The sequence below is a fragment of the Hemiscyllium ocellatum genome, chromosome 22, assembly GCF_020745735.1.
Source record: "Hemiscyllium ocellatum isolate sHemOce1 chromosome 22, sHemOce1.pat.X.cur, whole genome shotgun sequence".
NCBI lineage: Eukaryota > Metazoa > Chordata > Chondrichthyes > Orectolobiformes > Hemiscylliidae > Hemiscyllium > Hemiscyllium ocellatum.
Genome location: NC_083422.1, coordinates 1,841,619 through 1,858,084, shown reverse-complemented (window position 1 = coordinate 1,858,084; position 16,466 = coordinate 1,841,619).

The window sequence follows — 16,466 nt, the reverse complement described above, 5'->3', positions numbered from 1 at the left end:
TGCATAACTTTGATCATTTTGTAATTACTTTTCAAAGAACAGACCGAAAACCTACTCTAAATGCTGGAAACCCAAAATTATATTGTCAATGTAGTTGAAGCAGCAATAACATTGCTAACCTTCAGGATTGACTGGGAGATTCCACAGAGCAAAGATTAATCTCAAGGGAAATCTAAAGGCTTTTTCCCCAGGGTTGAAGTTCCAATTACAAGGCAACACAGGTTCAAGGTGAGAGGGGAAAAGTTTAAAGGAGGTGTGCAAGGGAAGTTTTTCGCACAGAGAGGTATAGGAGCCTGAAACACTGCCAGAAGCAGGTAAGTTGGCAATATTTAAGATGCATTTGGGTGGTTACATGAATAGTGAGGGATAAGACTAAATAAGGGCAGAGGTTTGTTTTTAGTTTAGTTCGGGCTTGAAGATCAGCACAAGCTTGGAGGGTTGAAGGGTCTGTTCCTGTTCTTTTGAAACTGCTCAAAGCAAGCAAGACATAAAAATTATAAATGACATGGATTTCTTTGATAACTTTTAATTGTTAGTTATTAAATTATTAGCAATAGAAAAGGCAATTTACTGGATAGGACAGTTCAGAGGCAAGATTTCCATTGATAAAATTTGCAGGAATACAGTCAATTGGAATTGGCACATCAAGGTAGGAACTGGGGAGAGATAGAGACCAACAATTCATTGTATTGATCCTTTGGAACTGGAAGAAGTTAAGGATTTAATATAAAAGCAGAAACTGCTGGAGAAATGCATCAGGTCTGGCAGCATCTGTGGAAAGAGAGAGAAACAAAGTTGACATTGAGCCCAAGTCATATTGAACTCAAAATGGTAATTCTGTTTCTCTCTCCACTGTGAGTTTCTCCAGCATATTGTTTCAGATCTGCAGTACTTTGTTTTTATGAGAGATTTTATAGGTGGAGACTGATGGGGTACAAGTTGGATACAAGGAATCCCTATCATGGTTTTGGGAGGAAGATGAAGGATGTCCAGGAATGGAATGGACACTTTCAAGGATGGTCGATCAGGAATCCTCAGTCATGTGAAGAAAAGGGAAGGCAAAACAGAAACATTGGATTGAAAATTGCTGAGTTCAGCAAGGTACAACAAAGATGGAGAAACTAGGAAATTGAACATCAATTTTAAAGGAAGTGCTATGGGAAAAAATGTAAAATAAGACAAAAATGTGAAACAAGATAGAAATGACTGACGAAACTCTGCAGGCCTGGCAGCATCTGTGAGAAGAAAGCATGGCTAATGTTTCGAGTCTGGTGACTTTTCTTCAGAACTGACAGCAGCTAGGAAAAGCTGGTAATTATGCTGAAGACAAAGTTTGTGGTGGGGGTGGATGGAGTGGGAAGGGAAAGTGAGTGAATTGATGGAGATGAAGCCCAGAGACACAGATATGAAACAGGTAGGAAAACCAGGAGATTATGGATGGCAAGCCAATACAGAAGAAAAGTAATAATAAAAGCTAAGAGTAGGAGAGATTGGGTGAGCTGTGCTGAAAAGAGGCCATATTATGTGATAACAGGCCTGAGAGTGGGTGAAAATGGGTTGGTTGTGCTAAAAGTAAAAAATGAGGTCTGCAGATGCTGGAGATCACAGCTGAAAATGTGTTGCTGGTCAAAGCACAGCAGGCCAGGCAGCATCTCAGGAATAGGGAATTCGACGTTTCGAGCATAAGCCCTTCATCAGGAATGAGAGAGAGTAGCCAAGCAGGCTAAGATAAAAGGTAGGGAGGAGGGACTTGGGGGAGGGGTGATGGAGGTGGGATAGGTGGAAGGAGGTCAAGGTGAGGGTGATAGGCTGGAGTGGGGTGGGGGCGGAGAGGTCAGGAAGGAGATTGCAGGTTAGGAGGGCGGTGCTGAGTTGAGGGAACCGACTGAGACAAGGTGGGGGGAGGGGACATGAGGAAACTGGAGAAATCTGAATTCATACCTTGTGGTTGGAGGGTTCCCAGGCGGAAGATGAGGCGCTCCTCCTCCAGCCGTCGTGTTGTTATGTTCTGCCAGTGGAGGAGTCCAAGGACCTGCATGTCCTCGGTGGAGTGGGAGGGAGAGTTAAAGTGTTGAGCCACGGGGTGGTTGGGTTGGTTGGTCCGGGTGGCCCAGAGGTGTTCTCTGAAGCGTTCCGCAAGTAAGCGGCCTGTCTCCCCAATATAGAGGAGGCCACATCGGGTGCAGCGGATGCAATAGATGATGTGTGTGGAGGTACAGGTGAACTTGTGGCGGATATGGAAGGATCCCTTGGGGCCTTGGAGAGAAGTGAGTGTGGAGGTGTGGGCGCAAGTTTTACATTTCCTGCGGTCGCAGGGGAAAGTGCCGGGGGTGGAGGTTGGGTTGATGAGGGGTGTGGATCTGACGAGGGAGTCACGAAGGGAGTGGTCCTTGCGGAACGCTGATAGGGGAGGGGAGGGAAATATATCCTTGGTGGTGGGGTCCGTTTGGAGGTGGCGGAAATGACGGCGGATGATACGTTGTATGCAGAGGTTGGTGGGGTGGTAGGTGAGAACCAGTGGGGTTCTGTCTTGGTGGCGGTTGGAGGAGCGGGGCTCAAGGGCGGAGGAGCGGGAAGTGGAGGAGATGCGGTGGAGGGCATCGTCGATCACGTCAGGGGGGAATCTGCAGTCCTTGAAGAAGGAGGCCATCTGGGCTGTGCGGTGTTGGAACTGGTCCTCCTGGGAGCAGATGCGGCGGAGACGAAGGAATTGGGAATATGGGATGGGGTTTTTGCAGGGGGCAGGGTGGGAGGAGGTGTAGTCCAGGTAGCTGTGGGAATCAGTCGGTTTATAGTAGATGTCTGTGTTGAGTCGGTCGCCCGAGATAGAGATGGAAAGGTCTAGGAAGGGGAGGGAGGAGTCTGAGACAGTCCAGGTGAATTTAAGGTCGGGATGGAAGGTGTTGGTAAAGTTGATGAACTGTTCAACTTCCTCGTGGGAGCACGAGGCAGCGCCGATACAGTCATCGATGTAGCGGAGGAAAAGATGGGGGTTGGTGCCAGTGTGGTTGCGGAAGATGGACTGTTCCACATATCCTACGAAGAGGCAGGCATAGCTGGGGCCCATGCGGGTGCCCATGGCAACTCCTTTAGTTTGGAGGAAGTGGAAGGATTGAAAAGAGAAGTTATTCAGGGTGAGGACCAGTTCAGTCAGTCGAAGGAGGGTGTCAGTGGAAGGGTACTGGTTGGTGCGGCGGGAAAGGAAGAAGCGGAGGGCTTTGAGTCCTTCGTGATGGGGGATGGAGGTGTACAGGGACTGGATGTCCATAGTGAAAATAAGGCGTTGGGGACCGGGGAAGCGAAAATCCTGGAGGAGGAGGAGGGCGTGGGTGGTGTCCCGAACGTAGGTGGGGAGTTCTTGGACTAAAGGGGCCAGGACCGTGTCGAGGTATTGGGAGATGAGTTCGGTGGGGCAGGAGCAGGCTGATGAGTTCGGTGGTTCAGAGAACACCTCTGGGCTGCCCGGACCAACCAACCCAACCACCCCGTGGCTCAACACTTTAACTCTCCCTCCCACTCCACCGAGGACATGCAGGTCCTTGGACTCCTCCACCGGCAGAACATAACAACACGACGGCTGGAGGAGGAGCGCCTCATCTTCCGCCTGGGAATCCTCCAACCACAAGGTATGAATTCAGATTTCTCCAGTTTCCTCATTTCCCCTCCCCCCACCTTGTCTCAGTCGGTTCCCTCAACTCAGCACCGCCCTCCTAACCTGCAATCTCCTTCCTGACCTCTCCGCCCCCACCCCACTCCGGCCTATCACCCTCACCTTGACCTCCTTCCACCTATCCCACCTCCATCGCCCCTCCCCCAAGTCCCTCCTCCCTACCTTTTATCTTAGCCTGCTTGGCTACTCTCTCTCATTCCTGATGAAGGGCTTATGCTTGAAACGTCAAATTCCCTATTCCTGAGATGCTGCCTGGCCTGCTGTGCTTTGACCAGCAACACATTTTCAGCTGGTTGTGCTAAAAGCAAACAATGTCATAATAGGACTGGGTGTGAGGGTGAGTAACAAACATGGAATGGTGGAATCAGGCTCTAAAGTTGTTGAACTCAATGTTGAGGCCCAGATGCTGCAGGGTCCCCAAGTAGAAAATGAGATGCTGTTCTTTGGACTTGTGCTGATGCTGTCTGGAACAGCCCTGTGACAAAAATGTCAGCCAGGGAACACGGTGGTGTGTTAATATAACAGTCAACTGGAAGCCATTGGTCATTTTTATAGACAGAATGTAGGTGTTCTGCAAAGTAGGCACCCAGTCTATGCTTTGTCTCCCAAATGTAAAGAAGACCACAGTGTGAGCAGTGAATATGGTTAATTAGATCGCATGAAGTACAAGCTGTTTCACCCGGAAGATGTGTCTGGAGCCTTGGATGAGTTGAGAGGAGATAAATGGACAGGTGTTACACCTTTTGTGATTGTATGGGCAGGTTCCATGTGTCGAGGTGGTGTTGGGAGTGGACCAGGGTGTCCTGAAGGGAACAGTCCCTGCAGAGCATGTATCTAGTTGTGGCATCCTGTTGGAGGTGACGGAAATGGCCAATTTCAATTGGATGTGGAGGTGGTGATGGCCAGGTGCATCCTATCATTGTTGTGGAAAGAAAGATGTAGCGGGAAATGAACTGGATACAGCTAATGGCCCTGTCGACCACAAATAGGGAATCTTTGAGGAAAATGGTGAGCATTTCTGAGACCCACATGTGAAAGGTGGTACCTTTAGAACAGATGCAAGCAAGACTAGGAGAATGGGATGGAGTCTTTACAGGAAATAGGGTGAGAGGATACATAATCAGTACGGAAACAGATCCTTCAGCACCAAAAGGATGTGGACGCTTTGGAGAGGGTGCAGGGAAGGTTTATGAGGATGTTGTCTGGTATGGAAGGTCCTAGCTATGAAGAGAGATTGATTAGGTTAGGTTTGTTTTCATTAGAAAAGAGGAGATTGAGGGGGGGACCTGATTGAGGTTTTCAAAGTCATGAAGAGTATAGACAGGGTAGATAGCGATAAGCTTTTTCCCAGGGTGATGGGTGCTTCGAGAGGTCACGCTTTCAAGGTGAGAGGTGAAAAGTTTGAGGGGGAATACACGCAGAAAGTACTTTACACAGAGGGTGGTGGGCGTCTGGAATGCATTGCCAGCAGAAGTGATAGAGGCAGGCACGGTAGATTCATTTAAAATGCATCTGGAAGATGAGTCGGTGGGGAGCAGAGGGATATAGATGCTTAGGAATTGGGTGACAGGTTCAAACAGTAGGTTTAAATTCGCTCAGGCATAGGGGGAGGGGGGGAGCTGAGGGCCTGTCCCTGGGCTGTAAATTTTATTCATTCTTTGTTCTTTGTCCAGGCTGACCAGATATCCTAACTTAATCTAGTCCCATTTGCCAGCACTTAGCCCATATCCCTTTAAAACTTTCCTATTCATGTACTCAGTCTTTTAAATGTTGCAATTGTACTAACCTCCATCACTTCCTCTGGCAGCTCATTCCATACACACACCACCCTCTGCATGAAAAATTGCCCCTTAGGTCATTTTTAAATCTACCCAAAACTTTTGCTTTCTAGTTCTGGACTCCTCCATCCCAGCAAAAAGACCTTGCCCAGTTACCCTATTCACACCCTGCATGATTTTTATCAAACTCTCTATGATCATCCCTCAGCCTCTAACACTATGGGGAAGACAGCCCCAGCCTACTCAGCCTCTCTCTATAGCTCAAATCGTCCAACTCTGGCAACATCCTTATAAATGTTTCCTGAACCCTTTTAAGTTTCACAACATCCTTCCAATAGGAGGGAGACCAGAATTGCATGCAATATTCCAAAAGTGGCCTAATCAATGTCCTGTACAGCTGCAACATGACTTGCCAATTCTGATACTCAATGCTCTGATCAATAAAGACCAATAAAGACCACTCGCCTTCTTCACTATCATATTTATCTGTGACCTCACTTTCAAGGAACTGTGAACCTGCACTCCTAAGGTCTCTTTGTTCAGCAACTTTACCATTAAGTGTATAACTCCTGCCTGATTTGCCTTTCCAAAATGCAGCACCTCATATTTATCTAAAGTATGCTGCTACTGCCTTTATATCCATCTAATGATTTGCTCGATCTCTGCTGTCTATACCTGATGTATGCTTCCTTCTTTTTCTTAACCAAAACCTCAATTCCTCCAGTCAGCCAACATTCCTGTCACCACCAGCCTTGCCTTTCACTCTAACGGGAATATACTGTCTCTGGACTCACGATATCTCATTTTTGAAGACTTCCCATTTTCTAGCCATCCCTTTATCTGTGAACATCCGCCCACAATCAACTTTTAAAAGTTCTTGCCTAAATTGGCCTTCCCTCAATTTAGAACTTTGGTCTATCTGTTCCACCATTATTTTAAAACTAATATAATTATGGTCGCTGGCCCCAACCTTCTCTCCCACTGATACCTCAGTCACTTGATCTGCCTTCTTTCCCAATAGTAGGTCACATTTTGCACGTTCTACAGGAGTACATCCACATACTGAATTAGAAAATTTTCTTATACACAACTAAAAAATTCCTCTCCATCTAAACCCTTAACACTATGGAAGTCCCAGTCTATGTTTGGAAAGTTAAAATGCCCGACCATAACCGCCCTTACAGATAACTGAGATCTCCTTACAAATTTGTTTCTTAATTTCCCGCTGACTATTGCGGGGGGGGGGTGGTGGGGGGTGGTCCTTAATTACAATAAGGTGATCTCTTATTTCTCAGTTCTAGCCAAATAGAAATTTGCTAGAACTGCTTGGGAGGATTTAAACTAGTAAAGCGGGGGGGTGGGACCCAGGGAGATAGTGAGGAAAGAGATCGATCTGAGATGGGTACAGCTGAGAACAGAAGTGAGTCAAACAGTCAGGCAGGCAGGGACAAGCGAGGAATAATAAATTAAACTGCATTTATTTCAATGCAAATGGCCTAACAGGGAAGGCAGATGAACTCAGGGTATGGTTAGGAACATGGGACTGGGATATCATAGCAATTACAGAAACATGGCTCAGGGATGGGCAGGACTGGCAGCTTAATGTTCCAGGATTCAAATGCTACAGGAAGGATAGAAAGGGAGACAAGAGAGGAGGGGGAGTGGCATTTTTAATAAGGGATAGCATTACAGCTGTGCTGAGGGAGGATATTCCTGGAAATACATCCAGGGAAGTTATTTGGGTGGAACTGAGAAATAAGAAAAGAATGATCATCTGATTGGGTTTGTTTTATAGACCCCCCAATAGTCAGAGGAAAATTGAGAAACAAACTTGTAAGGAGATCTCATCTATCTGTAAGAATAATAGGGTAGTTATGGTGGGGATTTTAACTTTCCAAACATCGACTGGGACTGCCATAGTGTTAAAGGTTTAGATGGAGAGGAATTTCTTAAGCGTGTGCAAGACAATTTTCTGATTCAGTATGTGGATGTACCTACTAGAGAAGGTGCAAAACTTGACCTACTATTGGCAAATAAGGCAGGGCAGGTGACTGAGGTGACAGTGCGGGAGCGCTTTGGGGCCAGCGACTATAATTCTATTTGTTTTAAAATAGTGATAGAAAAGGATAGACCAGTTCTAAGTTGGAGAAAGTCCAATTTTGACGGTATTAGGCAAGAACTTTTGAAAGCTGATTGGAGGCAGATGTTCGCAGGTAAAGGGACGGCTGGAAAATGGGAAGTCTTCAGAGATGAGATAACAAGAAAATCCAGAAAAAGTATATTCCTGACAGGGTGAAAGGGAAGGCTGGTAGGTATAGGGAATACTGGATGACTAAAGAAATTGAAGGTTTAGTTAAGAAAAAGCAGGAAGCATATGTCAGGTATAGACAGGATAGATTGAGTGAATCCTTCGAAGAGTATAAAGAAAGTAGGAGTATACTTAAGAGGGAAATCAGGAGGGCAAAACGGGGACATGAGATAGCGTTGGCAAATAGAATTAAGGAGAATCCAAAGGGTTTTTACAAATATATTAAGGACAAAAGGTTAACTAGGGAGAGAATAGGGCCCCTCAAAGATCAGCAAGTCGGCCTTTGTGTGGAGCCACAGAAAATGGGGGAGACACTAAATGAATATTTTGAATCAGTATTTACTGTGAAAAAGGATATGGAAGATATAGACTGTAGGGAAATAATGGTGACATCTTACAAAATGTTCAGATTACAGAGGAGGAAATGCTGGATGCCTTAAAACAGTTAAAGGTGGATAAATCCCCAGGACCTGATCAGGTGTACCCAAGAACTCTGTGGGAAGCTAGAGAAGTGATTGCTGGGCCTCTTGCTGAGATATTTGTATCATCGATAGTCACAGGTAAGGTGCCGAAAGACTGGAGGTTGGCAAACGTGGTGCCACTGTTTCAGAAGGGCGGTAAAGACAAGCCAGGGAACTATAGACTCGTGAGCCTGACCTCAGTTATGGGCAAGTTGTTGGAGAGAATCCTGAGGGACAGGATGTACATGTACTTGGAAAGGCAAGGACTGATTCGGGATAGTCAGTCGTGGGAAACCATATCTCACAAACTTGATTCTGTTTTTTGAAGAAGTAACAAAGAAGATTGATGAGGGCAGAGCAGTAGATGTGACCTATATGGACTTCAGTAAGGCGTTCAACAAGGTTCCCCATGGGAGACTGATTAGCAAGGTTAGATCTCACAGAATACAGGGAGAACTAGCCATTTGGATACAGAACTGGCTCAAAGGTAGAAGACAGAGGGTGGTGGTGGAGGGTTGTTTTTCAGACTGGAGCCCTGTGACCAGTGGAGTGCCACAAGGATTGGTGCTGGGTCCGCTACTTTTTTCCATTTACATAAATGATTTGGATGTGAGCATAAGAGGTACAATTAGTAAGTTTGCAGATGACACCAAAATTGGAGGGTGTAGTGGACAGTGAAGAGGGTAACCCTCAGATTACAACAGGATCTGAACCAGATGGGCCAATGGGCTGAGAAGTGGCAGATAGAGTTTAATTCAGATAAATGCAAGGTGCTGCATTTTGGGAAAGCAAATCTTAGCAGGACTTATACACTTAATGGTAAAGTTCTAGGGTGTGTTGCTGAACAAAGAGACCTTGGAATGCAGGTTCATAACTCCTTGAAAGTGGAGTCACAGGTAGATAGGATAGTGAAGAAGGCGTTTGGTATGCTTTCCTTTACTGGTCAGAGTATTTAGCACAGGAGTTGGGAGATCATGTTGCGGCTGTACAGGACATTGGTTAGGATACTGTTGGAATATTGTGTGCAATTCTGGTCTCCTTCCTATCAGAAAGATGTTGCGAAACTTGAAAGGGCTCAGAAAAGATTTACAAGGATGTTGCCAGGGTTGGAGGATCTGAGCTATTGGGAGAGGCTGAACAGGCTGGGGCTGTTTTCCCTGGAGCGTCGGAGGCTGAGGGTTGACCTTATAGAGGTTTACAAAATTATGAGGGGCATAGGTAGGATAAATAGACACAGTCTTTTCCCTGGGGTCGGGAGTCCAGAACTAGAGGGCATAGGTTTAGGGTGAGAGGGGAAAGATATAAAAGAGACCTAAGGGACAACTTTTTCACGCAGAGGTGGTACATGTATGGAATGAGCTACCATAGGATGTGGTGGAGACTGGTACAATTGCAACATTTAAGAGGTATATGAATAGGAAGGGTTCAGAGGGATATGGGCCGGGTGCTGGCAGGTGGGACTAGATTGGGTTGGGATATCTGGTCGGCACAGATGGGCTGGACCGAAGTGTCTGTTTCCATGCTGTCCACCTTTAGGACTCTATGACTCTATTAGTTCCAATGTGTACAACAACCTCCTGGTGGCCCTTCTCCACTTTGAGAACATACTGCACCCCCTCTGAGATATCCTTGATCTTGGCACTAGGGAGGCAACACACTATTCTGGTTTCTCACTGCCAGGCACAGAAACGTCTGTCCGTGTATCTAGAGAGGCCCCTTCACAATCAATTGCTTGGAACCTGACATATCCTTTATTAAATTAGAGCCATTCTTGGTATCAGAAACTTGGGTGTTCATGCTACATTCCCCTGAGAGTCCATCACCCCCTACATTTTCCAAACAGCATACTTGTTTGAGATGGGGATAGCACAGGAGACTCCTTCACTTCCTGTCACCCTCTCCTATCTTTTCGGAAGGTAACCTATCTACTTAACTGTATCTGCAGTTTTTGTCCCTTCCTATACCTACCATCCATCCACACCACTAACTCCTGTAAATTCCTTATTGCCTTTAACTGCCACTCCAACTGATCCATGCAATATAATAGGATTCACAATCAAAGACACTTCCTGCAGATTACATGGAAACTCTCCCTAATCGCCCATATCCGACAGGAAGAGCACATCACTCTGCTAAAGGCCATCTTTGCACCTTAACAATCTACAGACCCAGAAAATAGCACCGCCTTATTGTTCTAAAAGTACACTGCCGAGAGTGTGGTGCTAGAAAAGCACAGCAGGTCAGGCAGTATCTGAGGAGCAGGAGAATTGACGGTTCGGGTATAAGCCCTTCATCTGGGCAAACAAAACATTGCTCCAGGCTAACTTAGTACCTATGTTTTATATTTTTAAAACTTAATCAAGGGAGAGATCTCAATAAAACATATAATGAGAAAAAAACCCGCTCTACTCATTATCGTAGATTTACAACAAGGTTACACTTTAAAAACTATGCCATTAGTTTCTCCCGTTGTGAGCTCTCCCATACAGGTTCGTTCAAGGTCAGCTGTGAATTTAGCTGTTTGTTAACTTTTCCTATATGCACTCCGATGTCCAGACATACTTGAACTCAAACAGCTAAGGCAGTAGCTGTTCAGATTCACTGCTGAGTCAGACAGCAGTATAGGTTCCTTTCTCTGACCACGTGATCTCTGCCTTTGTCTGTCTTCCTGCTTTTAAAAGTGCCATTGTTTTGATCTTATTCTGCACCCCCCCCCCCCAAGTTCAAAAACAACGCAATAGCTTATAAAACAGTAATTACTGCTCCTGGACTTTGAGAAAATCTCTTCCAACTCCTAAAATACCTCAAAAAAGGAGCAGCTCTTAAAACTACAAATTTTTTTCCCATTCTCCACCTTGGATTACCCAGAATTCTGCTTTGATTTATTATTGTCAAATATACCTAGGTACAGTGAAAAGTTTTGTTTGAGTGCTGTACAGGCAGATCATTCCAAAGTGAATTAGAATATTAGAACAAAGCAAAGAATACAATGTTATGGCTGCAGAGAAGGTGTGCAAAGAGCAAGATCAACATTTAAGTGGCAGAGGTCTCCTTGGACATCTTCAATCTCTCCCTGCAGCAGGCCACTGTCCCTGCCTGTTTCAAGAGGGCCAACATCATCCAATTTGCCTATCAGATCAACAGGTCCACGTCAGATGCCATATCACTTACCCATCACCCCTCCCAAGAACATCTTGACACCAAGAACAGCTACATAAAAATCCTACTCATTGACTACAGTTCAACACTATTATCTCCTTGAGACTGATTGCTAAACTTAGTGATCTCAGACTAAGCCCTACTCTCTGCAACTGGATTCTCAGTTTCCTGACCCACAGACCACAATCATTGAAGATTGGGGACAATATTTCATCCTTAACTAACACTCAGAGGTATGTACTCAGCTCCCTACTGTACTCACTGTATACCCATGATTGCGTTGCCAAATACCAGACTAATGCCATTTACAAGTTCGCTGATGACACCACCATAATGAGATGATGATGAAACAGACTACAGATGGGAGGAGGAAGATCTGGAAAAATGGTGCACTGAGAACAGCCTAGCTCTCAATGCTGGCAAAACCAAGGAACCCATTATTGACTTTCGGCAGGATGTTACACATGCCCCCCTACATATTAACAGCATGGGGGGGGGGCGCACGAGTAGACAGTGTCAAGCTCCTGGGAATGTCATCTCAGACTCTTCATGTGGACGCACTGGTTACAAAGGCCCAACAACATCTCTTCTTCCTTCCTCAAGCAGCTAAGGAAATTGGCATGATGGCGAATACCCTTGCAACTTTTATAGGTGCGCCATCGAGATCATTCTGTCTGAATGTATCACTACCTGGTATGGCAACTGTACCATTCAAGATTGGAGACGGTTACAGAGAGTGGTGAATTCAGCCCGGATAATTACAAAGGCCAACCTCCCATCTATGGAATCCATCTACCAGGCCCGCTGTCAAGGAAAGGCTGCCAGCATTCTCAAAGATCCATCCCACCCTGGCAATGTTTTTCTACAATCTCTACCATTGCTCACAAACTCTTAACATTTGCCTGTACCTGTGTTTTTGATTTTGCCACTGTTTACCTATTATTTACTTATCTATGCTACTTAACTATGTGATCTGCCTGTATTGCTCGCAAGACAAAGCTTTTCAACATGCCTCAGTATACATGACAATAAATTCAATTCAATTCCGTTCAATTAATTTGAATTTTGAGAAATCAATTCAAAGGTTTAACAACAATGCGGGAAGAGGCTGTTTATGAGTCTATTGGTACGTGTATAAGCTTTTGTATCTTTTGCCCAATGGAAGAGGGTGGAAGACATTATGACTGGGGTGGAAGGGTTCTTTGATTATGTTAGCTGCATTCCTGACACAGCAAGAAGTATAGCTGGAGTCAATGGAGAAATGGCAAGGGAATGGTGAAAATGAAAGGCGTAATAGATAATTTTTTCCAGTTCAGAACAAGCAAGGGATGCAACATCAATGATGCCATGAAACCACTGGAGAAAGAGTTATGGGGTAGGGCTTGATAAGATTGGAGCAAGGAATATTCCACGTACAAAACAAAAGACAGGCTCATGAGGATATCCATGACCACACCTCTGACCTGAAGAAAGTGAGAGGAATTAAAGGAGAAGTTGTCCAAAGTGAGGACAACTCAGCCAGGTGGAAGAGGGTGATGACAGATGAGCTGAAAATGTGTTGCTGGAAAAGCGCAGCAGGTCAGGCAGCATCTAAGGAACAGGAAATTCGACATTTCGGGCATAAGCCCTTCTTCAGGAACCTTTCCTGAAGAAGGGCTTATGCCCGAAATGTCGAATTTCCTGTTCCTTGGATGCAGCCTGACCTGCTGCGCTTTTCCAGCAACACATTTTCAGCTCTGATCTCCAGCATCTGCAGACCTCACTTTCTCCTCCTTGATGACAGATGGGGTCAGTTCAGGTCATCTTTCCAGATCCTGATGGGGGATGGCTGTGTAAAGGTATTACACGTCTTTGGTGAAGAGGAGGTGGCTAGAGCACACAAACTGGAAATTTTGAAACCAATGTAAACTGTCAGAAAAATCATCAATGTATGTGGGCAATGGATAGTGAGGAAAAAAAATCAAGTCGAGGTAGGAAGAAATACGTTCCGTGGGGCAGAAACAGTCAGTCTGCCCAGGTAGGTCTGGTTGTGGATTTTAGGGAGAAGGTAGACTGGGTTGTATGGGTTGGGGGACTATGATCTGGGAGGCTGTCATGGGGAGATCCCAGATGAGGTGAGGGTGATGACAGTCATGGACACAAAAGCCTGGTATGCCATGGTGGGGTCATGGTCAAGGGAGGTAGCCGCAGGTATCTCAGAACTAGTGCTCAGTCTGCACAATGTAGTGGTCAGTATGCCAGACAATAACAGCACCACCCTTGTTGGCAGGCTTGGTGACAAAGTCAGGTTTGGATCTGAGAGCATGGAGCGCAGTCAGTTCAGAGGGGGATAGGTTTGAATGGATGAGGGGGATAAAGAAATTAAGGTGACTGTTGACATATCAACAGTTCTCAATGAACAAGTTGACTACGAGTAAAAGACAGGGGTCCAGGTTGAAGGAGAGCATTGGAGGCAAGTGAAGGCATCTGTGGGTACTGAAATCCATTGGAATGGAGATAGGTGTGACAAAAGAAGATTTCATTATCATGTCCACCTGAAACATATTGAGGTGGGGGCACAGAGGGATTTTTGCTGATTACAAAACATTCAGCTGAGAGCAGAAGGTCAAAAGGGATAGTAAACACTTAACAAGAGTTGGAGGTCAGGAGAAAGAATGGTGTCAGAGGGAAGTGGGAGGGAGGGAGGTTCCAAATGGGGCGTGGGTAACTCAGAGTTGTTGTGCCTTGCCTTCCTTAATGTCTGAAAGGAAGAGAAAAGCTTTCTTGTTAGAAAATTGAACAAGCTGGAGAATGAAATGGAGCTGGGATGGGGGCAGAACAGCTCTGAGGCAATGTGAGGCAGCGCTGATGGAGAGAGAGGTCAAGAGTGCTATGCACTACCATATCCACATAGTGTGGCTCCCAGGATGCGGTAAGAACAGTTTTCTGAGGAGTGTTGATCCTGGGTGGATTCGAAATATGAAACTTCAGTCAGAATCCACATGGGATGAGTCTAAGTTGGAGGAAGTTCCTGGAGAGTAAGATGCAGATATAGAAGCAGGTTTTGGCAAAGTCTGTGTCAGATACGCGGGAAGAAAATGAAAGTAGTGACAGAGAGCAAAAAACAAGATTAGAATGGAAATCCTGGAGAGAAGCAGAGCTTTTTCATGGAAGGCATACCTGGAAGAGATGTACAAAGTTAAAAATCACACAACACCAGGTTATAATCCAACAGGTTTATTTGGAACCACTTGCTTTCGGAGCGCCACTCCTCCACCTGATGAAGGAGCAGCACTCTGAAAGCTTGTGCTTCCAAACAAACCTGTTGGACTATAATTTGGCATTGTGTGATTTTTAACTTTGTACACCCCAGTCCAACACCGGCATCTCCAAATCATGGAAGAGATGTGGCAGTGAGTTAATACCAAAATAAAACAAAAAAACTGAGGATGCTGGAAATCTGAAACAAAAACAAAAACTTAATACTCCCAGCAGCATCTGCAGGAAGAAATGTAGTTGAGGTTGTCGTGTGAGGCAGGAGAATTAGAGTAGATGTTGATTGACAGCATATTCCCAGAAGAGGAAATACAAAAATCACAGAAAAGTCTGAAATGCACCATGTAAAGTTGATGGAAGGGTGGAATTTGAATCAAAGTTGATGAAATCTTTCCATTTCAGGTAATATCAAGAAACAACTCTGGTCCTGTCATTAGTGGTGCTCTTTGCTCAGCTGGGTATTTGTTTAAGAAGGGTAAGTGAATCAATCCTTTACACTTTAATCTCAGTGATATTTCTCTAACTCTGGACTGTTATGCATCCCTAATCTTCCTCACTGCACCATTGGCAGCTTTGCCTTCAGTTGCATTAGTCTGAAAATCCTGTAAAACATCTTCTTTGACTCTTTTCACAGTTACAGTCATTTTAAAAATCTATCTGTTCAACCAAACTTTTGGCAATTTACTCTAATATCTCCTTATAAAGCTCAGTCATAGAGTTACAGAGATATACAGTACAAAAACAGACCCTTTGATCCAACTTGTCTATGCCAATCAGATATCCTAAATAAATCTAGTCCCATTTGCCAGCATTTGGCCCATATCCCCCTAAACCCTTCCTATTCATATACATAGAACATAGAACATTACAGCGCAGTACAGGCCCTTCGGCCCTCAATATTGCGCCAACCTGTCATACCAATCTGACGCCCATCCCACCTACACTATTCCATGTACATCCATATGCCTGTCCAATGATGACTTAAGTGCACTTAAATTTGGCAAATCTACTACCGTTGTAGGCAAAGCATTCCATACCCTTACTACTCTCTGAGTAAAGAAACTATCTCCAACATCTGTCTTATACCTATACCTATAATGTTGTGTCCTCTCGTGTTTGCCGTTCCCATACTTGGAAAAAGGCTCTCCCTGTCCACCCTATCTAACCCTCTGATTATCTTATATGTCTCTATTAAGTCACTTCTCAACCTTCTTCTCTCTAATGAGAACAGCCTCAAGGCCCTCAGCCTTTCCTCGTAAGTCATTCCTTCCATACCAGGCAACATCCTACTAAATCTCCTCTGCACCCTTTCCAAAGCCTCCACATCCTTCTTATAATGCGGTGACCAGAACTGTACACAATACTCCAAGTGTCGCCGTAGCAGAGTTTTGTACAGCTGCAGCATAACCTCCTGGTTTCTGAACACGATCCCTCTATTAATAAAGGCCAAAACACTGTATGCCTTCTTAACAACGCTGTCAAAATGGGAGGCAACTTTCAGGGATCTGTGTACATGGACACAGATCTCTCTGCTCATCTGCACTCTCAAGAATCTTACCATTAGACCAATACTTTGCATTCCAATTACTCTGTCCAAAGTGTATCACTTCATACTTGTCCACATTAAACTCCATTTACCACCTCTCAGTCTAGCTCTGCATCCTATCTATGTCTCTCTACAACCTATTACATCCTTCGTCACTATTCACAACTCCACCGACCTTAGTGTCAACCGCAAATTTACTAACCCACCCTCCTAAACCCTCATCCAGGTCATTTATAAAAATGATGAACAGCAGTGGACCCAACACTGACCTTTGCGATACGCTGCTAGT